The sequence below is a fragment of the Macaca thibetana genome, chromosome 1 (genome assembly GCF_024542745.1).
Source record: "Macaca thibetana thibetana isolate TM-01 chromosome 1, ASM2454274v1, whole genome shotgun sequence".
Lineage (NCBI taxonomy): Eukaryota > Metazoa > Chordata > Mammalia > Primates > Cercopithecidae > Macaca > Macaca thibetana.
The window spans coordinates 5851081-5872715 of record NC_065578.1 but is presented as its reverse complement, the minus strand read 5'-3'; the positions used below and the strand labels follow the sequence as shown (position 1 = coordinate 5872715).

Sequence of the window (21635 nt, the reverse complement as noted above, 5' to 3'; positions counted from 1 at the left end):
ACATGAGCTTTGGAGTAGGGTGGGCTTGGTTTGAGTCTGGTTCCAAACTTACCACTTGTATGATCCTGAGCAAGCATATTCATCCATTCTCGCACTGCTATAAAGAACTACCTGAGACTAGGTCATTTATAAAGAAAAGAGGTTAAATTGGCTTACGGTTCCTAGGCTGTACAGGAAGTGTAGCTGGAGAGGCCTCAGGAAACTTACAATCATGGCAGAAGGTGAAGAGGAAGCAGACACGTCCCACATGGCTGGAGCGGGAATAAAAGCGAGGGAAGAGGAAGGTGCTACACACATTTGAACAACCAGATCTCACGAGAACTCACTCACTATCACGAGAACAGCAAGAGGGAAACCACCCCCTTGATCCAATCACCTCCCACCAGGCCCCTCTTCCAACACTGGGGATCACAATTCAACGTGAGATTTGGATGAGGACACAAATCCAAACCATATCAACAAGGTGTTTCCTGAAGCCTCAGTTTCCTCAATGACTATATGGGGTTAATACTAGAACCTACCTCATAGGGTTGGTGAGAGCGTTCAATGATTAAAAACAAAGTGTAAATGACAAAGTGCTTGTAAACCACTCACCCCAGTCCCTGACACAAATATTAGCTTTCCAAATATTTTTTAATTTCTGTGTTTAGTGGATGGTTGGACATATGGGTCTGGATGGGGGTTACAGATTTCAGCATCTCCACCATTCAAGTGGGGTGAAGTGAGAATATCAATGAAGTTTTAGTAACAAAGTAGGTGGCTCTATAGTGTATGAGATTATGCAGCTAGGGGCCTCAGATGCAGCCCTGGGTGATGCTGATGTCAATGAGGTGGTTGGAGACGGAGAAGAAAAAAAAAAACAAAAGGGCCAGGCGCAGTGGCTCAAGCCTGTAATCCCAGCACTTTGGGAGGCCGAGACGGGCGGATCACAAGGTGAGGAGATCGAGACCATCCTGGCTAATATGGTGAAACCCCGTCTCTACTAAAAAATACAAAAAAAAACTAGCCAGGCGAGGTGGCGGGTGCCTGTAGTCCCTGCTACTCGGGAGGCTGAGGCAGGAGAATGGCATAAACCCGGGAGGCGGAGCTTGCAGTGAGCTGAGATCCGGCCACAGCACTCCAGCCTGGGCAACAGAGCGAGACTCCGTCTAAAAAAAAAAAAAAAAAACAGAAAAGTTGAAAAGAAAACCAGGGAATGTGGAGAAAGGAAGTGAATAGGAGTTTTCAGGAGGAAGTCGCCATAGAGTTAAAGGCCACAGAAAATTCCAGTTAGAGCCACCTTCATTCCCACTCGGATGATTATTAATCAAAAAAGAAAAAAACAGCTGGGTACAGTAGCTTACACCTATAATCCCAGCACTTTGGGAGGCCGAGGCAGGTGGATCACTTGAGATCAGAAGTTTGAGACCAGCCTGACCAACATGGTGAAACCCCATCTCTACTAAAAATACAAAACAATTAGCTGGGCATGGTGGCACGTGCCTGTAATCCCAGCTACTCGGGAAGCTGAGGTGGGAGGATTGCTTGAACCCAGGAGGCGAAGGTTGCAGTGAGCCTAGATCGACTGGGTGACAGAGCGAGACTCCGTCTCAAAAAAAAAAAAAAAAAAAAAAAGAGAGACTAGCAAGTCTTGGCAAGGATGTGGAGAAATTGGAAGTTTCGTGCATCACTGGTGGGGATGTAAAATGGTACCACTGCTGAGAAAAACAGTATGGTGGTTCTTCAAGGAAATAAAAGTAGAATTACCATATAATCCAGCAATGCCACTTCTGGGTATACACCCTAAAAAACTAGAAGCAGGAACTCAAACAGATGTTTGTATACTCATGTTCATGGCAGCATTATTCCCAGTAACCAAAAGGTGGAAGCAACTCTTGTCCACCAAAGGATGAATGGTAAATAAAATGCAGCCTCTCCACAGAATGTAGTATTATTCAGATGTAAAAAGGAACGAAATTCTGACATATGCTACCACATGGGTGAATCTTGAGGACATTAAGTGAAATAAGCTAGATACGTAAGGATAAATACTGCTGAGCACCGTGGCTCACACCTGTAATCCCAACACTTTGGGAGGCCGAGGTGGGTGGATCATCTGAGGTCCAGAGTTCGAGACCATCCTGGCCAATACTGTGAAACCCCATCTCTACTAAAAATAAGAAATTAGGCGGGCATGGTGGTGCATGCTTGTAATCGCACCTACTTGGGAGGCTGAGGGAAGAGAATCGCTTGAACCTGAGAGGCAGAAGTTGCAGTGAGCCAAGATGGCGCCATTGCACTCCAGCTTGGGCAACAAGGGCAAAACTCCGACTCAAAAAAAAAAAAAAAAAAAGGATAAGGATAAATATTGTATGATTCCACTTACATGAAGTACCTGAAGAGTGGTAGAATTCACAGAAGCAGAGAATAGAATGGTGGTTGCCAAGTCCTGGGGGGAGGGAAGAATGGGGAGCTATTATTTGAAAGATGTGGATTTCCATCTGGGAAGATGAAAAAGTTCTAGAGAAGGATGGTGGCAATGGTTGCACATCAATGTGAATGTGCTAATGTCACCACGCTGTACACTTAAAGGTGGTTTAAGTGATAAATTTTATGTTAAGTATATTACCACAGTATGTTTAAAAATCAAGTTAGAGGACACATGTGTATCCAACCTGAGTGTTCCTGGGAATTTTGATGAGCACAGTTGCTGTGGAGAAAAAAGTACAGAAGGCCAGGCGTGATAGCTCACGCCTGTAATCCCAGCACTTTGGGAGACCAAGAAGGAAGGACCACTTGTGTGCAGGAGTTCGAGACCAGCCTGGGCAACATTTGTAGAGCTCTCATCTCTACAAAAAAGAAAAACTTAGCTGGGCATGGTGGCATGTGCCTGTAGTCCAAGCTACTCGGGCGGCTGGGGTGGGGGGATCGCTTGAGCCTGGGAGGTTGAGGCTGCAGTGAGCTGTGATTGTGCCACTGCACTCAGCCTGGACAACAGAGTGAGACCCTGTCTAATAAAAAAAAAAAAAAAAGTAAAAAGTAAAAAGGACAGAAGCCTAGCTACAGGAAATCAAGGAATGACCGAAGAGTAAGAAAGTGAAGCCCCCAAGGTGGGGGGCAATGCAAGGTGGGATGAGAAAGATAGAGTTGGAGGGGAGAGAATCAAGGGGTTTTTTTTGTTTGTTTTCAAAGATGGCAGGCATTTCGTTCTGTTTACAGGTTGATAGGAAGAAAGTTTTAATTGGGTATTTGCTTTATGTTTTGGAATGAAAGTTTTTGCCTCTGATTATAATGCAATTTAAGTGTTCTGACTTAACACTTAAGGCTGAGGTGGGAAGATTGCTTGAGCCCAGGAGTTCGAGACCAACCTAGGCAACACACTGAGAAGCCCCATCTCTATTTAAAAAAAGAAAAAATGATTGCGAGAACAGGAAGCATGTTTGTGGGGGAAGATTAAACTTGCCGTTGAAGGCAGGCATCATGTGGTCCCTTGGGCCAGCTCTCTCCCTGGTGACCTGACCCCTAACTAGCATGGTTCTTCCCTCTTCACTCACGAGGAAACGTGAACTTGGAGCTGCTTCAACGTGTCAGAAGGCTGCTAATCAAGAGCGTACTTTCCATTTTCTCCGCCATTGGAAGATCAAGAATAGACCTAGTTGATAATTTGGTAGCCAGTGACTTCTGTTAGCGAGCCAGAAGGCAGCCGAAACACGCCCTGACACTTTCAGGATCAATGGCAATGTGGCTTAAGTGCCAGAAGGAGAGAGTGAACGGGTGATTTCAAGGTTTTTGTTGTTGCTAAGTGTGGACAGTTTCATAAATACCTGTCAACCTCCAGAACATTGAGAAATCAGATGTGTCAGGAGTGGGGGTGTCCCTAAGTGAGTAATGTACACCCCTTTCTGGTGGGATACGTCTCTAGGTCAGTGGTTCTCAAGTGGAGGTCCCTGGATTAGCTGTATCGGCGTTATCTGGGAACTTGTTAAAAATGCAACTCCTGGCCGGATGCGGTGGCTCACACCTGTCATCCCAGCACTTTGGGAGGCCGACGTGGGTGGATCACCTGAGATCAGGAGTTCAAGACCAGCCTGGCCAATGTGGTGAAACCCTGTCTCTATTAAAAATACAAAAATTAGCCTGGCGTGGTGGCAGGCGCCTGTAGTCCCAGCTACTGGGAAGACTGAGGCAGGGAGAATTGCTTGAACCCAGGAAGTGGAGGTTGCAGTGAGCCAAGATCGCACCACTGCACTCTAGCCTGGGCAACAGAGCGAGACTCTGTCTCAAAAAAAAAAAAATTGGCTATAACGTGGGCACGGTGGCTCATACCTGTAATCCCAGGACTTTGGGAGGCTGAGGTGAAAGATCATTTGAGCCTAGGAGCTTAAGACCAGCCTGGGTAATAGAGCGAAACCCCATCTCTACAAAAAGAAAAAAAACTGTCTATGTTTATTTATTATGCACACACATAAACAGCGAGGATCACATCCAAGCGTTTCATCACAGGCATTCCACCAGTTCCATGCACACATGTGCAGTTGCCCTGGCAAGCATAACACAACCAGATGATTTACACAATTTCTAATGGTTACAACATCAATATTGAAACCTTTCTCCTCTTGTACAAAGTTTCTCTGCAGAGGAAAATAGTGGCAAAGATGCCAAGTGTTGTTGTTTTTTAAACACTCGTCAAACACGAGGCTTGCTTTTCCAATGTTTGCATGACTGACATCAAACCAACTGTCCTTTTGGCATCTTTTAATGTATCGGTGATGATTCTTTCTAACTATGGGGTAGGGAAAACCCGTCTAAAAGGTAGCCTACCTTAAAGCTTCAAATGCATAAAAACTTGGTCCTCTTCCTTTTCCTTCTTTCTTTCTTTCTTTCTTTTTTTTTTTTTTTTTTTTTTGAACCTCCCAGGTTCAAGCGATTCTCCTGCCTCAGCCTTCCAAGTAGCTGGGATTACAGGTATGCACCACCACACCCAGCTAATTTTGTATTTTTAGTAGAGACAGGGTTTCTCCATGTTGGTCAGGCTGGTCTCGAACTCCAACCTCCGGTGATCCGCCCACCTCGGCCTCCCAAAGTGATGGGATTATAGGCCTGAGTCACCACACCTGGCCCCCTTTTCCTTTTCTTGAGACAGTCTCGCTCTGTTGCCCAGGCTGGAGTGCAGTGGCACCATCGTGGCTCACTGCAGCCTCAACCTCCTGGGCACAAGTGTTCCTCCCATCTCAGCCTCCTGAGTAGCTAGGACTACAGGCATGCACCATCATGCTCAGCTAATTTTTGTATTTCTTTTCTTTTCTTTTTTTGATACAAGGTCTCACTCTGTTGCCCAGACTAGAGTTCAGTGGGGCAATCTCAGCTCACTGCAACCTCCGCCTCCCGGGTTCAAGCAATTCTCCCACCTCAGCCTCCTGAGTAGCTGGGACTACAGGCACGCATCACCACACCTGGCTAATTTTTTAATTTTTTGGTAGAGATGGAGTTTCACTGTGTTGGCCAGGCTGGTTTCCAACTCCTGACCTCAAGTGATCTGGCTGCCTTGGCTTCCCAAAGTGCTGGGATTACAGGCGTGAGCCAGCGTGACTGGCCTCATTTTTGTATTTTTTCTAGCAACAGAGTTTTGCCATGTTGCTCAGGCTGGTCCCAAACTCCTGGGCTCAAGCAATCCTGCTGCCTCAGCCTCCCAAAGCGTTGGTATTATAGGCTTGAGCCACTGTGTCCAGTCTTTTTCCCTTTTTTGTAATAATAGTTTGAGTCTGTACAGCAATCCAGCTATATGCTGGGTGAGACATTGCCAAGTTTACCAAATGTGTGTCCAGAACCACGTGGAGGAGCCCCCTTCTTACACTCCCACAGTCTGGTGGCCCATCCATCTAACATGGTTGTCTTGCCATTCATTGATATGTTCTTGCAATTTATTTTATTTTATTTTATTTTATTTTATTTATTTTTGAGATGGAGTCTTGCTCTGTCGCCCAGGCTGGAGTGCAGTGGAGCCATGTCAGCTCACTGCAACCTCCGCCTCCCAGGTTCAAGCAATACTCCTGCTTCAACCTCCCAAGTAGCTGGGATTACGGGTGCCCGCCACCACGCCTGGTTAATTTTTGTGTTTTCAGTAGAGACAGTGTTTCACCATGTTGGCCAGGCTGGTCTCGAACTCCTGACCTCAGGTGATCCAGCTGCCTCAGCCTCCCAAAGTGCTGGGATTACAGGCATGAGCCACCGTGCCCAGCCTGTTCTTGCAATTTGAAGGAAAATGGCAATGGCCAGGAATTTCCTACGAGCAGTGGGTACTGAGTTAGCATTGACTTAGTATATCATATTTCATTTATTTATGTTTTAGATACAAGGCCTCACTCTGTAGTCCAGGCTGGAATGCAATGGAACAATCACAGCTCACTGTAGCCTCGATCTCCTGGGCTCAGGTGATCCTCCCACCTGAGCCTCCCAAATAGCTGAGACACAGGCATGCACCACCATGCCCAGCTAATTTTTAAATTATTTCTAGAGACTCCAGGTCTCCCTGTATTGTCCAGACTGGTCTGGAACTCCTGACCACAAGCAATCCTCCTGCATTAGCCTCCCAAAGTGCTGAGATAGGTGTGAGCCACCGTGCCTGGCAGCAGATAATATTTTCTTACAGGCCTGATGAGACACATCACCTGATTGCTTTCCACTTTCCAATGCCAGAAACCCTGGATAGGAAAGAGAAGCCGCTTGCCCCGGTGAACATGCAGAGGCTGTGGCAAGGACAGGGAGAGAACTCCCTCATTTTCTGTATCACTCCCCTGAGGCCACTTTCTCTGGGTGAAAATGCCCCTGAGTTGCAATGACAGGCTCTGGGAGGGGAAGAGAATGCCTCTGTGGGAACCTGTGTCTTCTGGGGATAAACCCAGTCTGCTGCTGGACACAGGGCGGGGAGGGCAGGCTTGAACGTAAAGAAAAAAGAGACTGTGGGCCGGGCACGGTGGTTCACGCCTGGAATCCCAGCACTTTGGGAGGCCGAAGCGGGCGTATTGCCTGAGCTCAGGAGTCCGCTACCAGCCTGGGCAACACGGTGAAACCCCGTCTCTACTAAAACTACAAAAAATTAGCCAGAAGTGGCGGCGTGCGCCTGTAGTACCAGGTATTCGGGAGGCTGAGGCAGGAGAATGGCGTGAACCCCGCAGGCGGAGCTTGCAGTGAGCCGAGTTCGCGCCACTGCACTCCAGCCTGGGCGACAGAGCGAGTCTCAAAAAAAGGAAAAAAATAATAAACGAGACTGTGCCCACACGGAGCGCAATGATGGCAAGCCCAAGGTGGAAATGCTCAGCTCTACACCACTCTCCCTGCGCCTAGCATGTCCCCAGCAGCAGGCTTGGTGGGCACCCAAGGCCAGAGCCAGGACTGGGGGAGGCAAGCCAGGAAGCCAGGCACAGCGTCTCCAGAGGTTTCCACTCGAGGGTGGCCACCCTGCGCGTGCGCAGCCAGAGAGTGAGCGCCCCCTTACAGTCTGCACTGGAGGCACCTCGCTTGCCTCCCCTCATCCAAGCCTCCCCCAAAGACACAATTAAACGCCACAGAGGATTCTTTAACAAGATCTGGGATCCTCAGAGCCCTGAGGATGATGACGGGCTGAAGCCAGTATCGAGCCTAATTCTTCCAACCATTGCATAGTCAGCAGTAAACTATGCAAGAGGGAAAAGGAAATAGGCGAGGGAATTGGAGTTTGTTTCCAAATTCCCATTTGGCCGTCAGTATCGTGGTGTCAGCAGAAACTCCTTGGTCTCCTTCGTTCTTGTTTCCAGCCTTACTTTCCAAGTTGGGAACATCCTGAGGAAGACGCTGGACGAATGGCCGGGCCTAGGTTCTCTCTGGTCCTGCCTCTGCCAATGGTACACGGTGGCATCGGGCAAGTCGTGTGGTTTCTAGGAGTTCTGTTTTCCTTATTTAAAAACGTACATAAGGCCGGGCACTGTGGCTCACGCCTGTAATCCCAGCACTTTGGGAGGCCAAGGCAGGCGGATCACAAGGTCAGGAGTTCAAAACCAGCCTGGCCAAAATGGTGAAACCCCATCTCTACTAAAACTACAAAAAAAAAAAATTAGCCAGTCGTGGTGGCGGGGCCTGTAATCCCAGCTACTCAGGGGGCTGAGGCAGGGAATTGCTTGAACCCCGGAGGCAGAGCTTGCAGTGAGCCAAGATGGCGCCACTGCACTCCAGCCTGGGCCACAGAGCCAGACTCCATCTCAAAAAAAAAAAAAAAAATTTTACATAATACCTACTGTGGCAGATCACGAGCTGTCATGAAGGTCAGAGAAAACTTGTAAAAGTTCTGTTGAAAATGTAAGATACTCCAGAACTGGGAGGCATAACAGTTGCTATTTGTTCTGAAATAGCTCTCCAAAGAGCTGTGTCTAGCTCTTTCTAGCAGTGTCTAGCCAGTCATTTTCATTTCATTTATTTATTTATTTGAGACAGGGTCTCACTTCATCACCTAGGATGGAATGCAGTGGCACGCACACAGTTCACTGCAGCCTTGACATCTCGGGCTCAAGTGATCCCCCCACCTCAGCCCAGCCCAGATATGGGGTTTCGCCACGTTCCCCAGGCTGGTCTCAAACTCCTGAGCTCAAGCAATCCTGCCCACCTCAGCCTCCCAAATTGCTGGGATTACATGTGTGAGCCACCAATGCCGGGCTTACTTTATTCTTCTGTTGTTGTTTTTTTTTTTTTTTTTTTTTTGAGACAGGGTCTCATTCTATAACCCAGGCTAGAGTGCAGTGGTGCAAACATGGCTCACTGCAGCCTCAACCTCCCAGTCTCAAACAATCCTCCTGCCTCAGCCTCCTGAGTAGCTGGGACTACAGGTACATGCCACAATACCTGGCTAAATTTTTGTTTTTTGTAGAGACAGGTTTTTGCTAAATTGCCTAGGTTGGTCTTGAACATCTGGTCTCAAGCAACCTTCTTGCCTCGGCCTCCCAAAGTGCTGGGATTACAGGCATCAGCCACTAGGCACAGCCCTATTTTCATTTTAAATTGCAGTACCCTTGTTTGAAGTTGTAGGAACTGAGAAAGCAAGCCCTGTTGACTTAAATGGAGACTTACAAAACACATAGTATTTCATTTTTTTCTATGTTATTTCCTATTTGTACTTACAAAGCCTATTTAACCCACTAACCCACTATGCCAAACTAATGCAACTAGACTGCCTTCACACTGGCTTCTGCAAGCAAGGAGGAAATGCAGGCTTCCTTATGAGTAAAGGGTAGATCCAACTTATAAATAACACCTGGCCTGGCCTGAGCATAGAGTCACCCATGACAGGCTCAGGAATTGTAAGAAGAAATGCTTTCCAATATCCAAACACTCATCTCCATTACTCAGCTATCTTCATTCATTCACTGACTTCTCAAAATCCTGTAAGGATTTTGCTGGATGCTAGGCTTAGAGAAGGAACTGCAAGCTACCCTCCAGCAAGGGAGACCAAGGACAACCATGCAGTTCCACTATGAGTATTCCAAGGACTGTGTGTACTAAGTGCTGAGGAACACAGAGGAGACACCTCCTCCATGGAAGGACGTTGGGAGAGTTGGTCAAGATGGACCTCAAGGGCTGGATGGGAGCCTGGGAAACCATGGCAAAAACCCATCTCTACAAAAAATACAAAAATTAGCTGGGTGTGATGGTGCATGCCTGTAGTTCCAGCTACTGGGGAGGCTGAGGCAGGAGGATCACTTGAACCTGGGAAGCGAAGTTTGCAGTGAGCCAAGATCATACCACTGCACTCCAGCCTGGGTGGCAGAGTGAGACCCTGTCTCAAAAAAAAAAAAAAAAAAAAAAAAAAAAAGCCAGATGGTGCAGAAACATCCCACAGTATTGCAGCTGTCTCAGGCCAGTTGTCCCCTATTTAGTCATTTGTTGACGCTCACAAAGGTCTGCATTTCTATACAGGCTCAGGCACTGTTCTTGCCACTGGGTAAGTGAAGGACAGAGACAAGTTCCTACAGTTATGAGAGCTTATATTTTGGTAGAGCAGACAGACAATAAAATAAAAAACAAATGAGTAGAATGGTTTCCTATGTGATAGACACTCTGAAGTGAACAAAGCCAGGAAATGGGATAGGGAATGCCTTGCTGAGTGAGTGGAATGGTGGGTGGGATGTTGTTTTATCTGGAGCTGCGGGTATATTGTGGGGAAGAGCATACTGGTCACAGGGAACAGCCTGCACAATGGCCCTGAGGAGGCAGCTTAGTTTGAGGGACTGATAGGACCACACACGGGAATGAAAGAAGTCAGAACTCAGACAGGCACAGTGACTCACGCCTGTAATCCTAGCACTTTGGGAGGCCAAGGCAGGCAGATCATGAGGTCAGGAGTTCGAGACCAGCCTGACCAATGTGGTGAAACCCCGTTTCTACAAAAAATACAAAAAAAAAGAAAAGAAAAAGAAAAAATTAGCTAGGCATAGTGGCGTGTGCTTGTAGTCCCAGCTACTCAGGAGGCTGAGGCAGGAGAATCGCTTGAACCTGGGACCTGGGAGGTGGAGGTTGCAATGAGCCGAGATCGTGCCACTGCACTCCAGCCTGGGCAACAGAGCAAAACTCCATCTCAAAAAAAAAAAAAAAAAGAAGAAGAAGTAGTCAGAACTCAAGGGGACTTGGCCCTGATGGGGAGTTTGGATTTTATTATAAATGTAGCAGAAATCCATTTGTAGAAATTTTCGGCAGAGAACTCATATGATCTAAAGTTTTTGAGAGCCAGGACTCTGTTTCTTTTTCTTTTTTTTTTTTTTTTTTTGAGACGGAGTCTCGCTCTGTCGCCCAGGCTGGAGTGCAGTGGCCGAATCTCAGCCCACTGCAAGCTCCGCCTCCCGGGTTTACGCCATTCTCCTGCCTCAGCCTCCCGAGTAGCTGGGACTACAGGTGCCCGCCACCTCGCCCAGCTAGTTTTTTGTATTTTTTAGTAGAGACGGGGTTTCACCGTGTTAGCCAGGATGGTCTCGATCTCCTGACCTCGTGATCTGCCCGCCTCAGCCTCCCAAAGTGCTGGGATTACAGGCTTGAGCCACCGCGCCAGGCCTTTTTTTTTTTTTTTTTTTTTTTTTTTTTTTTTTCCTGATAGGCTCTTCCTCTGTTGCCCAGGCTGGAGTACAGAGGCGTGATCTGGTTCACTGCAGTCTCGACCTCCCCGGCTCAAACAATCCTCCTACCTCAGTCTTCTGAGAAGCTGTGATTACAGGTGTGTGCCACACGCTCAGCTAATTTTTAAAACGATCTGTGTAGATATGAGGTCTATCTATATTGCCCAGGGTGGTCTTGAACTCCTGGGCTCAAGCAGCCTTCCTATCTCAGCTGCCCAAAAATGCTGGGATTGTAGGTGTGAGCCACCGTGCCCAGGCAGGACTCTGTTTCTTGATGTTTTCCAACCATTTATTGAACTGAATTGAATTTCACTCACTCTACCAAGAATTAGCCGTCTGACCTTGGCCAAATCCCTTCACAGACAACTGCCCCACAGGGTCTTCTTTGCACTTAGTAGGCATTAGCCCAGTGTTTGTTGGATAGAGACCTGCAGCTCCCTCACTGTCATAGGAAGTCGGAGGATGACTCCATCCAGCTCCAGCATTTGCATGAGTCTGTGACCTCAGACTGCTGAAATGAACATAGAGTTATCCACGCTTCTCCAAATGCTTGATTCCAGGTGCCTTATTATAACCCATTTCTCTCCAAAATGACCCAAACCCCTCCCTGGATGCTTGGCCACAAAGGGGAAATTAACAGTAACATAAAAAGTTAAGCAGGTGAGAGAACATTATCACTCTTGTCAACAATAAAATCTGCTCCTGATCTTCAGCTGTGAGGACAGGCACATCTATTATTTATAGAATACAGATTGTTAAATATTAAATACTTGAGCCTGGGATAGTGCGAGGGTAAAACCAGGAGTGTGAACTTGTCAAAATCGTAAAAATGGTAACTATTTGCAAGGGTGAAGTGCACCTACATTTATTACTGCTTTTATTGCACTATAAATTAAGGGGGGAAGCCCATGATGTGTCAATTTCAAGTTCCTTTTTTTTTTTTTTTTTTGAGATGGAGTCTCGCTCTGTCACCCAGGTTGGAGTGCAATGGCGCAATCTCGGCTCACTGCAACCTCCACCTCCCAGGTTCAAGTAATTCTCCTGTCTCAGCCTCCCGAATAGCTGGCACTACAGGCCCACACCACCACGTCTGGCTAATTTTTGTATATTTAGTAGAGACGTGGTTTCACTGTATTGGTCAGGCTGGTCTCAAACTCCTGACTTCAGGTGATCCACCCACCTCGTCCTCCCAAAGTGCTAGGATTACAGGCGTGAGCCACTGCGCCCGGCTGTCAATTTCAAGTTCTAAATGATAGGCATTATCGTTGGGATGGCATCTGTCTGTACCTAGCTCCGCTTCACAAACAACTCCTAGCCGACTTGCCTATCACAAACAGCTCCTAGCCGACTTGCCTAACACTATGAACTATTTCATCTGGGAAGGTGGTAAGAGAGGGGTTTTTTTCCTTATTTACCACATGACACAATGGCAGGCAAGTCAAACATTTGATGAACTGGTAATTTTTCTTGTAGTTACTTGCACAGACGTCCAAAGGTTTGTGTTGATGCAGGCAAAAATACTTCTTAAAAATCTTAAAAGTCGAGGCTGGGTGCAGTGGCTCACACCTGTAATCCCAGCACTTTGGGAGGCGGAGGTGGGTGGACCACCTGAGGTCAGGAGTTAATACCATCCTGTCCAACATAGTAAAACCCTCGTCTCTGCTAAAAATACAAAACTTAGCCAGTGTGGCTGCGCTGTAACCCCTGCTATCTCGGAGGCTGAGGCAGGAGAATGGCTTGAACCCGGGAGGCGGAGGTTGTAGTGAGCCAAGATTGAACCTGGGCAACAGAGTGAGACTTTGTCTCAAAAAGAAAAAAAAACAAAAAAAAAAAAAAACTTTAAAGTTGCCAAACATCTTTTTTCTTTTTTTTTTTTTTTTTTTTTTTTTTTTTTTTTTTTTTTTTTTGGTTGTTACTGGGTTTTGCTCTTATTGCCCAGGCTGCTGTTGTGCAGTGGCACAATCTTGGCTCACTGCACCCTCCGCCTCCCAGGTTCAAGCAATTCTCCTGCCTCAGCCTCCCAAGTAGCTGGGATTACAGGCGCACACCACCTTGCCCAGCTAATTTTTTGTATTTTCAGTGGAGACAGGGTTTCACCATGTTGTCCAGGCTGGTCTCGAACTCCTGACCTCGTGATCCACCCGCCTCGGCCTCCCAAAGTGCTGGGATTACAGGTGTGAGCCACCGCGCCTGGCCTCATCTTAATTTTTGTATGATTTTGGCATCCCTCAATTTACCCTAATTTATTTCCTGCCTGAATGTTTCATGCAAATTTAAAACTTAACCCACCACCATTTGCTTCATGACATGAAGTGAGATATCATGAGATTTTTCAGTCTGCCCCTAAGGACTCATAGATGTAAGAACTTGATTTCTTGATTTACTGCTCATAATAAAATGATTCTTTCCCTCTTTTTACAAAGAAGATTTGCACATCCAATTTGTTTTTCCTGTTTAAAAAATGTGTTGAATTAAGCCAAAATATTTCCAATGAAGCACCTGATTCAAACACAAATTCTGTGCCCTGGAATATGCAGCCTCATGTTTAGTAATCACCCAGCAGGGATTATGCATTAAATTATCTCCCTTGAAAACTTGTTGATAGACTTATCAATATTTGGATTAATTTTAATGTTAAAGAAGTAAATCCTTAATGTTTCCACTTTAGGGAAAGAAAACTATGACTTAATTGTATTGCAATTTAACCTTGATTATCTTTTTTTCTGACTGAATCCCTTACAATGATATCAAATTCAAAAATTAACCTTGTCTGCAGGATGGATAATTAATCAAAACCAGGGAAAAGTCAGAAGAAACTAACAAGGAAATCAATCCCTTCATTTTATGTCACATTCTGGGCATTCTGAGGCACATTTTCAATATGAGCCCATCACCTTCTTCCAAATTCTGCTGAAGTTATATTCTGGAAAGATCTAGGCTACTTTCAGAGATGGGAAAACTGAGGCAAAGCAAAATTCCATAATGACAGGAGTAAAAATCAGAAGAAGAAATGATTCAGAAAGAGACTAACCAGGAAAGAGGGAAACACTGGAGTTCAGGGGAGCTGAGATGACCTGCCTGAGGAGAGAGTAAGGACTGGGGATAAGAGAAGACACAGGGAAAATTGCTTTCAAAAAGCTGCTGGCGGCCAGGTGTGGTGGCTCACGCCTATAATCCCAGAACTTTTGGAAGCTAAGGCGGGAGGATTGCTTGAGCTCAGGAATTTGAGACCAACTTGGGCAACATAGCCAGACCTTGTCTCTACTAAAAATTAAAATGCGAAAATTAGCCACATGCAGTGGTATGAGCCTGTAGTCCCAGTTACACAGGAGGCTGAGTCAGGAGGATTGCTTGAGTCCAAGGAGGTCGAGGCTGTAGTAAGCAGTGACTATACCATTGCATTCCAGCCTGGGAGACAGAGCCAGACCCTGTCTCAAGAAAGAAAGAAAAAAAAAAGGGCCAGGCATGGTGGCTCACGCCTGTAATCCCAGCACTTTGGGAGGCTGAGGTGGGTGAATCACGAGGTCTGGAGATCAAGACCATCCTGGCTAACACGGTGAAACCCCGTCTCTACTAAAAATACAAAAAAGTAGCCAGGTGTGGTGGCGGGCGCCTGTAGTCTCAGCTACTTGGGAAGCTGAGGCAGGAGAATGGCGTGAACCCAGGAGGTGGAGCTTGCAGTGAGCTGAGATCGGGCCACTGCACTCTAGCCTCGGCGACAGAGCAAGACTCCGTCTCAAAAAAAAAAAAAAAAAAAAAAAAGCTAGTGAGCAACCATCCATCCAGTTTAGATCAGGAAGGCAGAGCATGCTCAGAGAAAGATCTCTGGTGAAAAAAGGAGATTTAATAGAATAGATGGAATAATTGAGAGCTTAAAAAATAATTAAGAAAAGGATTAACACAAGTCATGCAAGAAAAAAAGGAAAAGAAAGGCAATTAGACACTCTAGGAAAAACAAGCATATACAAGAAATAATGGCCTGCAAATGAAGCAAATGAAATGTGTCATAATGTTAAGCAATTGGTAGAATATGACAGGTTTTTTTTCACGTTTGGAAAAATAGTGTAGAGCTCACTACCCAGGCCAGGCAACAAACACTCCTGAGAATGGCATCATAATGGGAAGCCGTTCATGGTTTCTGACTTTTAAAGTCAAGCTGCAGACATCGCACCCAAGACTTGGTTTTGTTGGCAAGACAGAATGCAAATGTTAACAAGTGAAAAAGTTAAAAAGTGAAACTGATAGATGTTATGATGAGGAGAGGAGGAAAATGGGGTGTAAATATCCTCGTCTGACAAAGTGGAGGATCAAATGAAATTGTGGAAAGTGTATATACAAGAGATCAAAATAGATCCTTTTGCAGTTCATTAGCATGATGTGAGAAAACATTTTAAATGGTCCATTTTTGGTCGGGTATGGTGGCTAATGCCTGTAATCTCAGCACTTTGGGAGGCCTCCAGTGATCTACCCACCTCGGCCTCCCAAAGTGCTGGGATTACAGGCATGAGCCTCCGTGCCCAGCCAGATTTTCTATTTCTTCTTGAATCCTTTCTTGAGTTTTTCCCCCTCTCTTAATGGTTGATATTTATATTATTACAGTACTTCAATTATTCTATCCATCACCTTTCTAACTTTTAATAGGCTTATATTTTGATTTCTTATTTTATTTTATTTTTCTTTATTTCATGTCAGATGGGTAACATCCTGATGTCGTAACACATTTTGAGGGAGGCACTCTCACACATGCTAGTGAAAACCTAATCATCATGTGTGAGGAAACACATATTCACTCCTTCAAACCCAAAGAATGGACTCAGAGACATGAAGAACGGCGGAAGTGAGATTTTTAACGGCAGTCTTGCAAGATGGGGTGTCTGGTAGGCAGGCACAGCCAGGGCAGCTACAGCAGGTAATTGATCTTCTAGCACATGGTCCCTCCCCAGGTTGCTCATTGGTCTAGTACTATGGGGTTACAATCTTCCTGGATGTCACCTAAGTTTCGTTATCCCCCTTTAAGGTCAGACCCAGGTCCCCTTCCCTGCTAAAGTTTCAATTTCCCAATCATGAAACTTTCTTCCCTTTTATGGGCTGACCCCTCCTCTACATTCTGTTTGCTTATTGTGACCTTCTAGGTGCATGAGCCATCAGGTTTGTTACATCCACAGGCTGGCTGCCAGTACTCAGATTTATCATATCTTGAAAATGGACTATTTATGTATTTATTTTTGAGATGGAGTTTCCTTCTTGTTGCCCAGGCTGGAGTACAATGGCAGAATCTTGACTCACTGCAACCTCTGCCTCCTGGGTTCAAGCGATTCTCCTGCCCCAGCCTCCCAAGTTGCTGGGATTACAGGCGCCTGCCACCACAACGAGCTAATTTTTTGTATTTTTAGTAGAGACGGGGTTTCACCATGTTGGTCAGACTGGTCTCGAACTCCCTACCTTAGGTGATCGACCCTCCTCGGCCTCCCAAAGTGCTGGGATTACAGGTGTGAGCCACCGTGCCAGGCCAAGAAAATCTCTTGAACCCAGGAGGTGGAGGTTGCAGTAAGCCGAGACTGCGCCACGGCACTCCAGCCTGAGTGACAGAGCAAGACTCTGCTTCAAAAAAAGAAGAAAGAAGGGGGAGAAGGGGGAGGAGGAGGGGAGGGGAGGGGGAGGGGAGGGAAAGTGGAAGGGGAAGGGGATACCTATAACAAGTAAGCAAATTGAATTAGTAATCAAAAACCTTCCTCTACACACACACACACACACACACACACACACACACACACACACACACACACAGAAGCCCAGGCCTAGAATTCACTGGTGAATTCTACCAAATGTTTAAAGAAGAATTAACAACAATCCTTCACAAGCTCTCCCAAAAAATAAAGCAGGAGGGAATACTTCTCAGCCTATTCTGTAAGACCAGTATTCCCTAGTACCAAAACCTACACAAGGCATCACTAGAAAATCACATACCAATAGACCTTATGAAGATACACAAAAAACTCTACAAACTAGCAAATTGAATCCAGCAAATACTAGCAAATCAAATACTAGCAAATTGAATCCATATAAAAAAGATTATAGGCTGGGCACGGTGGCTCATGCCTGTAATCCCAGCACTTGGGAGGCCGAGGCAGGCGGGTCACGTGAGGTTAGGAGTTTGAGACCAGCCTGGCCAACATGATGAAACCCCGTCTCTACCGAAAATACAAAAATTAGCTGGGCAGGATGGTGGGCGCCTGTAATCCCAGCTTCTTGGGAGGCTGAGGCAAGAGAATGGCTGGAACCCGGGAGGCAGAGGCTGCAGTGAGCCGAGATTACGCCACACACTCTAGCCTGGGCAACAGAACAAGACTCCTCCATCTCAGAAAAATAAATAAATAAATAATAAAAATAAAAAAGATTTAGTGGGGCATGGTGGCTCATGCCTATAATCCCAACACTTTGGGAAGCTGACATAGAAGGATCGCTTGAGGCCAGGAGTTCAAGACCAGCCTGGGCAACACAGCATGACCCTGTCTCTACAAAAAATATATATATATGTATTTAATTAGTGGAGTGTGGTGGCACATGCCTGTGGTCCCAGCTACTCAGAAGGCTGAGGTGGGAGGATTGCTTGAGCACAGGAATTGGAGACTGCAGTGAGCTATGATTGTGCCACTGCACTCCAGCCTGGAGGAGAGAGCAAATCCTTCTATGAGAAAAAAGAAAAAAAAAAAAGAAATCAAGAAAGAAAGCAATTAGCATTCTAAATAAATGGAATCTATGTTCACGGATTGGAAGACAATACTGTTAAGATGCCAACTCTCCATATTGGTTCACAAATTAAGCACAATCCCTATCAAAGATCTAAATGTAAGAGCAAAGACTATACACATCGTAGAAGAAAACATAGGAGTCAAAAATCTTCATGACCTTGGATTAGGCAATAATTTCTTAGAAATATCTCGAAAAGTGCAAGTGACAAAAGAAAAAATAAATTGAACTTCCTTAAAAATTTAAACTTTGGTCATGTAAAGGACACCATTCAAGAAAATAAAAAGATAGCCCATAGAATGAGAGAAAATATATGCAATCATATATCTCTAAGGGTCTAGTATCCAGAATATGTAAACAATTCTTACAACTCAACAATAAACAGGCAATCCAATTTAAAAAGGACTGAAAGGTTTGTAGAGACATTTCTCCAAAGAAAATATATAAATGACCAATAAGCTTGTGAAAAAATAAGCTCAAAATAATTAGGGATATATACAAATCAAAACCACAATTAGACACCACTTTACATCCATCATGATGGCTATAAGAAGAAAGACAGCCAGGTGAGGTAACTCATGCCTGTAATCTCAGCACTCTGGGAGGCCAAGGCAGGAGGATCACTTGAGCCCAAGAGTTTAAGACAAGCCTAGGCAACATAGCAAAACCTCATCTCTACAAATTTTTTTTAAAAATAATCAGGCATGGTGGTGTGCATCTGTGGTCCCAGCTACTCAGGAGGGAGTTTGAGGTGAGAGGATTGCTTGGGCCCAAGATGTTGAGGGCAGTGAGCCATGATCATGCCATTGCACTTCAGCCTGGGCAACAGAATGAGACCCCATCTCAAAAGAAGAAGAGGCCCAAGAGGTTGAGGACAGTGAACTGTGATCATGCCACTGCACTTCAGCCTGGGCAACAGAATGAGACCCTATCTCAAAAGAAGAAGAGGCCCAAGAGGTCAAGGACAGTGAGCTGTGATCATGCCACCACACTTCAGCCTGGGCAACAGAGTGAGATCCTATCTCAAAAGAAGAAGAAAAAGAAAAAAGAAAGAAGGAGAAGGAGGAGGAGGGGAAGAAGAAGAAGAGTAGGAGAAGAAGAACAGACAGACAAATAACAAGTATTGGTGAGGATGCCGGGGGTTGACAAGAAGGAATAGTAAGAGTCCTTGTTAATGAAGATAGGGGTTTCTTTTTTGCAGGGACAAAAATGTTCTGGTTTTAGAGAATGGTGCACAGTGGATTTAGAGATGGTTGCACAGCTTTGTGAATAGGTGTACTAAAAACCAATGAATGGTACACTTTAACAGAGTGAATTTTATGACCTGTGAATTATATCTCATTAAAGCAGCAATGAAAAATAAAAAGAGAGAAAAGGGCAGAGAGGGAAGAGGTAGAATGTTTGAGCTAAATCTTCATCTTCCTGTTTAGGAGTCAGAAGGTATTGTCCAAAATTGATAAATTAGAGAGGTGTATTAGTCTGTTTTCACACTGCTATAAAGATACTACCCGAGAGTGTGTAATTTATAAATGGAAGAGGTTTAATTGGCTCACAGTTTTGCATGGCTGGGAAGGCCTCAGGAAACTTACCATCATGGCAGAAGGGGAAGCAGGCATGTCTTACAAGGCAGCAGGAGAGAGAGAGAAAGTGAAGCAGGAAGAGCCCCGGTCTAAGTCAGGCACAGGACAATAAAGGAGGCAGTTCGTCTACAACAAAGATTAGTGATTGGAAGAGGAGGAGGTTTGGTCTCTGGTCTCTCCCAGTCATTTACAGAACAAGAGCAATGAGGAAGAGAGTTCAACTATAACCTAAGAAGCAGAAGTTGCAAACATGCCATGTGACAGTCTCCAGGGCTTAACTCCCCACATGGCATAATAAATTTAGAGAGTCCTGAATATTTTTTCTTTTACAGATATAAAAAATATATATAGATAGATATAGATATAGATTCAAAATGCAAGCCTATTTTTGAGGCTTATTTATTTATTTATTTATTTTGAGACAGTGTATCCGTTTGTCACCCAGGCTGGAGTCCAGCGGTGCGATCTCAGCTCACTGCAACCTCTGCCTCCCAGGCTCAAGCAATTCTCCTGCCTCAGCCTCCCGAGTAGCTGGGATTACAGGTGCTGAGCCACCACCACCAGGCTGATTTTTGTATTTTTAGTAGAGATGGGGTTTCACCATGTTGGCTAGGCTGGTCTCAAACTCCTGACCTCAAGTGATCTATCTGCCTCAGCCTCCCAAAGTGCGGAATTATAGGCGTGAACCACCCCGCCCGGCCCAAAATGCAAGCATTTTTTCAAAGCTCCTAGAGCTTGAGGCCAGGACAGGGGAAGCTTTGAAAAGTACTCCTGGGACACGGAGATGCAGTTTCGGACCCAGCCTCTTCCTGGAAACTGTCTGCACGGTGAAATCTTGTCTCAGCTCCATGCCTGCTGCTGTTCCCCCACTGCATGTCCTGCTGTGGCCGGATGACCCAGTCTGGGCTTGAGCAAGGGTAATGACTGATACAGATTTTTCCCAACCAGCTGAGACATCAGAGAGTGACAGTGTCAAAAACGGAATGGTGAAAAGAATGAACTGTAAAATTAATTAAATGTCATGCACTCAAAAATGCAGCACGCTTGGAATAAGCACATGGGCCAAGGCTTAAATAGTCAGCACTCAGCTCCCACGTACCTCCTTATTGTCCCCCAAGAGCGTGCCAAAAAATTAGGGGTTCATGCTGTCATCAGTGTCACCACCCCTCAGCTTCTATCGCTTTAATTCCAAACCGCTCCTCTCCTGGGTTGACTCTGTTGCTTAGCTAGCATACAGCTCAGACAGCTCTCCATTTGATCCAGTACTCAGGAAATTTAAGAAAAGAAAAAACAACCAAAAAAAAAATGGTGTGTAAGGTAATTTTGTCCCGGATCTTTCCCTCCGAGTCATGAACATAATAGATTTGACTTTTTACGTTGTGTGCCCCCCTAAGAAGCATAAAAGAAAGGTTACCCTGGCAAGCAGCTAGAAAAGAGTTTAATTAATCCCAAAGTGTGTGCCTCGTTTGGAAAGCACATCACAAAAGAATCCTGTGTTTACTGAACTAGATCCTTAAGGCTATTATCCCTCCACCAATGGTGAGATTTTTCTGAGGGAGCCGCGTCCCTTGTGGTCTAGAAGGTACTGCCATTAAAACTAAGATCCACACAGGGAACTATGATTGAAGATGCTGAAGGTGCAGGAACTTTGTCCTTGGCGGAGGGAATTGGGGGCCCCTGAGTTTGTGCAAAGTTGTCTAAGCCCTAACCCTGTGGATTTCTTCACTCTCTTGGGTGGAGGGGAGGGGTGCCCAGCTGGCTTTCCCCAGACCATTCCCAAGGAGCAGAAGTGGTAGGGAGCTGCCTTTGGTGTGCTTCTGGTTTGCCATCCCTTTTTTTGAAAGCAAATGCTGCCCTACCTTAGCAGAGGTGCTAGGACTAACCAGAAACTGGTTGCCCTAAAATTTAAAAATGCAATCATGGTTTTTTGCTTTTGTTTTTGATTTTGAGACCAGGTCTCGCTTTGTCACCCAGGCTGGAGTGAATCTGTGTGATCATAGTTCACTGCAGCCTCGACTTATTGGGCTCAAGTGATCCTCCCACCTCAGCCTCCCACCGAGTAGCTGAGACTACAGACACACGCTATCATGCCTGTCTCATCTATTTATTTTTTGGAAAGGTGGGACCTAGCTGTATTACCTAAGCTGATCTCAAACTCCGGGGCTCAAGCGATCCTCCCGCCTCTGCCTCCTAA

General features: G+C 45.6%; 3 protein-coding genes and 1 non-coding gene across 4 annotated transcripts in view; 2 read left to right on the top strand and 2 right to left on the bottom strand.

Moving 5' to 3' along the window:
- Positions 1-8531, bottom strand: part of CAMTA1 (calmodulin binding transcription activator 1) — a 1003074-nt gene extending 994543 nt beyond the window's left edge. The window contains exon 1 of the mRNA XM_050786880.1: positions 8527-8531. The gene's annotated coding sequence lies outside the window, so the exon portion shown is untranslated. The remainder of the gene's footprint in view (positions 1-8526) is intronic.
- Positions 1-21635, top strand: part of PLEKHG5 (pleckstrin homology and RhoGEF domain containing G5) — a 614078-nt gene that overhangs the window by 310325 nt on the left and 282118 nt on the right. The window lies entirely within an intron of this gene.
- The window catches only part of DNAJC11 (DnaJ heat shock protein family (Hsp40) member C11), a 708487-nt gene that overhangs the window by 571921 nt on the left and 114931 nt on the right, over positions 1-21635 (top strand). The window lies entirely within an intron of this gene.
- Positions 15798-15897, bottom strand: LOC126945717 (small nucleolar RNA U13). Its single transcript, XR_007722538.1, has one exon. It is a non-coding gene; the product is annotated as a small nucleolar RNA U13 (small nucleolar RNA).